Raw genomic sequence first — 4,738 nt, forward strand, 5'->3', positions numbered from 1 at the left:
GGTGAGGACCACCCGACAGGCCTTTGACACTTTCGTCCGTCCTGTCATCGATTTTTCAACCGATAATCGATTTATCCGAACAAGCCCTAAATGGTCTGCTGTTTCAGATCCGGTTTATCGGGGAGAAATATCAAATCAATGAAACCGCTGTTTGCCCCCCGGAGTGGGAACGTAATGATCAGAGAGTATGATATTGCCCGGTTATGGCCCTTTGATAGATTCCGGTTATAAGGGCCAGAACTTTTGGAGTGCGAAGTAATTTTCCTGCACTTTTGCAGGCAACATTCAATAACCGACATTTTTGTGTTTATTGTCAGGGAATTTTGGAGTCCTAAGATGTTGTTTTTTTCCAGTTGTATTTTCGCTTATCAAACCAGCAAACATTTAACAGACCGCCAAAATAATAATAATAAGGATAATAATTTGTCCAAGACGACTCGCAATGTCGAGGAGGGAACTGGTTGTCTTAGACAGGTGGACACTTTGAACGGTATAATTATGATCCAAGAAAACACAAGGGGGAGGGGGGGGGTTATACAGGTGAATGTCTTGGGCAGTTTCAACAGCAGTTTATGTTTTTGAGTAAAGAATAGAGCATTGACAAGACAATGTAGTGGTAAAAAAGTCAAGTAGAAGCCAGTGTAGGTGGGATGATAATAATATGACGCCAGGTTTTCTTACTTCAGTTTTACAAACTCTTGGGTCAAAGGCAGCGTTGACACCTTGTTCAAGCCGATGACGTCTTTCTAATTAAAAGTATGAAAAGGGCAGGTACATCCAAAGGGGTTGCTAAAGCAGTTTTTTATGAAACCCTACCCAATCCCCCCCCCCCAACCCCGTCTCGGAAAAACGTAGACAGGAACTCTTGTGGCAACATCAAATAATTTAACAGGTCTCTAAAAAGCATCACCTATCATAACAGTCAAGTATCCCAGGGGCCTCGCAGAAGGGTGTTGAAGAAGGAGAAGGAAGCATATTGTCCTCTTTCGAGTTCTAAAGAATATTACCCTTAGTCATGACCTAAATAGTTAACTTAACGGTTCCAAAGGTTTGGATTCCTGGGGTCATGTCCTCGCATAGAAACCCCGAGAAGTTTTGTTGGATTCCGATTGCCTTTCTTTTCCATGGAAGCTACAAATTGACGTTTTCCGCTTTTTCTGCGCCGGGCTCAATGTTTTTTGTAGGTCAACGGTAAAGGATAGTAGGCTACCTGTTTACAACGTCGTCGAACCAGAATTAATGGACTCATTCATCGATTTTGTAAATGGCTTCTCAAATTTCCCGTCACGACCATGCAGGCAACAAGATTTGTTGTCACGGAAAGCTGAAATCGATTTGAAACCATTCTTCCAATATGTTGGAACAAAGAGGGACAACAGAAACATTGGTGATCAATGAAGCTGTACTGTTTGCGCTATGTGGGCGGGGTACATGCCCTACTAATTGTGTAACGACACGGTGGAATCAGGCGCTCGTCAGTTTTGAGTATGTGGAGTTATTGCCATCATCTTGAAGCCTGTTCATTTGACCATCTTTCGATAAGAATATAATATGCATCTATCTTGAATAGAAATCAAGATATTTGTGATTGAAGGAGGTGAAGGTCGTTTGGTTTCAGAAGTAAAATTAGGAAGAAAGTGGCCGCCAAATTTGTTGATTTCCAAAGCTTGAGAGTAATTAAATTCACACAGGAATTCGTTTTTAAATGAAAAAAAAGGAGTTTAACCCCCCCCCCCCCAAAATTCAAAAACAAATTTCAAACTGAAGGAAAAATGCCGATATCTTCAATTTTCATTATTTTGACGAGCGCTTGATTTCACCACGATGTCTTACAATAATTGTAGACTACGTCGTGAAAGAGGTGTAGGGCTCGGAGGTTTGTCACCGGAGCAGTCACATTTTCACATCTATTGCTACAGTATTGTATATCAGTATTCACTACCCTGGATGAAAATTACAGAGTTTTATCTCACATAATTTTATCTTACAGAGTTTTATCTTACAGAGTATCATCTGCTCAGTACCTGCTTCCGATACTTTTGACGTCAAGAAGTGTGAGTTTCACAGCATGTCAAGCTTTTTTCGAAGGCAATTCTTTGAATATCTTGATAACATTCTTTCCTCTTTTTTGAAGGAATTCTTTAGATATTTTGATAGTGACTCGGAATACTCTTACGATTTTGATAGAGTAGTTAATACATTTGATTTCTGACCTTTTTGTCTAAACAATTCAAAATGGCAAAAACATGTCAGATAAAACTATTGCAACTTTGTACTTCATCAAGGGTAGGGACCTATCATTCAGTGTCACTCTCAACACAAAGTCTGTCAGCGGCGGAGCCCTTGACTCGACGCCCTTCACAGCACATCGCTGGATGGAAATGTTTCAGAGAAGATGAGAAGAATCTTTTGCACTTCTTCCTGAGCAAACTCACACACACACACACACACACACACACACACACACACACACACACACACAAACACACAAGCGCGCGCGAGCGCAAACTCCCATACCCCCCCCCCCCAAACATATTTTACAAACACACAAGTTACGTACGCATGTATGTTCGAGCTTCTATGCATGTATGCATGTGTGTGTGTGAGTATGTGTTCACGTGCGCGCTCGCGTGTGTGCGCGCACGCAAGCGCGTGTGTGTGTATGTGTGTGTGTGTGTGTGGGCGCGCGTGCGTGTTAACCTGAGTGCCTGCGCACGTGACGCCAACACATGCCTTGCAGCAGTTAAGTATCCTACACGTACGCCCTCGCTCCTGCTTTTAACTAACCTCTCCCCTCACACTTGGGATAAACCAATGCAGTTCTTATCTAGCGGAAGGGACTACTCGAGCGCAAATACGATCGACTACCACCAAATCGATGTACATGCTCTATTCTTTGAGGCCAGCGTTTTGTCACCCGAATCTCTGAGCGCGCATTCAATCCGTGATTGAAAGCCTTAAAGGTTTTCAGTGGCATATGCTCTCTTTTCGAGCACTAAATCCTCCAACTGCTAGGGCATTTATATTGTCTCGCGCTTGATTCGCTCGATCGGAACAATAATTTTTTTCTAAAGGGGAGTTACGAAAGTGACAATGGGGCAGCAAGCTTGACGTACGTTCAAATCTCCCATGCCTTGATAGTCGATAGTAACCCGAGACAGCAGCTCATCCTTTACTTCCTTGCTCTTCTCTTCTGTCATATGTCACCTGTCACGTGACACAATTACCATAGACGTATTGCAAACAAAGATCACTGACTCCTGCTGGTCGGTTGAAGAGTGTAATGTTGCAACATAGAGCTATGAGCATTATGCTTTTTGGCAAGCAATTGAAAGGGAAAGTGCATTTCTAAACAATTATATGTATGTAACATACATACATATAATGTGATATACACACCTTATAGATAGATAGATAGATAATAGATAGATAGATAGATAGATAGATAGATAGATAGATAGATAGATAGATAGACAGATAGATAGATAGATAGATAGATAGATAGATAGATAGAAATGACTGTCTTTTGTTCAGTTTTCTGTCGTGCAATGGCGGTGGGTGGACCAAAATTTGGGTCGGTTTAGGTTGCTTCCAATTCTTTGCCACCAAATAGCAAGCAATAAGAATTAAAAAGTGATGATTTTTCTATACTCACGGTGAGCCACGGCAGTTTGAGAACCATTCAAACGAGAAGAGTTGCCTTTGTTTTAAATATTTTTGTTCTTAGTTAAATTCTTGTTGATGGTGGGGACGAAGCTGATTCACCTCCAAATTTCCTCTAATTAATTTTCGTGTAATGAAAAAGTTGCCTTACAAGAAGTTCGTCCTGATATATAACTGTTAAATCTCAGCAGCACAAACACAAACATGCACACACAGCACTTCAAACATAATACTTCTATGCGCTGGATTAGGCCGTGTAGTCGAGAAAATTGAACGTACCCAACAAAGAACCAATGAGCGCATAGGTATCTGTGTCAGTGGGGGAAAGTGTGTCGTAAACTTTCACCCCACTGTCAGGGCTAGGAGAGCGTGAGCCCTCGGTACAGTGTTATTTTTTCCCAGTCTTCTACCTTTTTACAAGAAAAGTTTCATTAAGGACGGGTGTGGGAAAAGGGCTCATCTTTGCAGAGCCCTAAAGACATTTGATTGGCTGCTGGGTTACTATAGTTGTTAGCGGTGACAACAGTGATTGGATAAGCGAACAAGCCGCCAAATTGATCACTCTGTGTTCAATGCGTGCAGTCATAACGGTTTCAACTGCTTATTTCATTATGGAGAAACTTTCATTTACTTTGGGATAGAGTTGGAGCCCATGAGCCCTTCACTACCCACCGCCACTGCTGTCGTGCCGAATCCATCCGTCGAAGGTATCGCCTTGCACACACACAAAAAACTTATACAAAACAAAACGATTTAAGTTTAGAACCTGTTTTCGAAATGAACTGCTTGCGAGGGATGGTATAGCGTGCAAACCAGTGTTTATGATGCTGCAATTAGGTTCTTACTGTAGAACGCAAAGTCGTGAGTTTGAGTCCAGTGTGGGGGAGAATTATTCTCGAGTATCTCTGTCTGTCTGCTCGTACGTTTTATTCTTCTCAGCTAGCGTTGGCCTTGACAGGCGGGGTCAAAGCAGCCCGCCTTCAAAAGAAAGACAGAAAGAAAGACAGACAGAAAGATAGAAAGAAAAAGAGAGAGAGAGGGAGAGAGAGAGAGAGAGAGGGAGAGAGGGAGAGAG

Source organism: Aplysia californica, unplaced genomic scaffold (genome assembly GCF_000002075.1).
Source record: "Aplysia californica isolate F4 #8 unplaced genomic scaffold, AplCal3.0 scaffold00090, whole genome shotgun sequence".
Lineage (NCBI taxonomy): Eukaryota > Metazoa > Mollusca > Gastropoda > Aplysiida > Aplysiidae > Aplysia > Aplysia californica.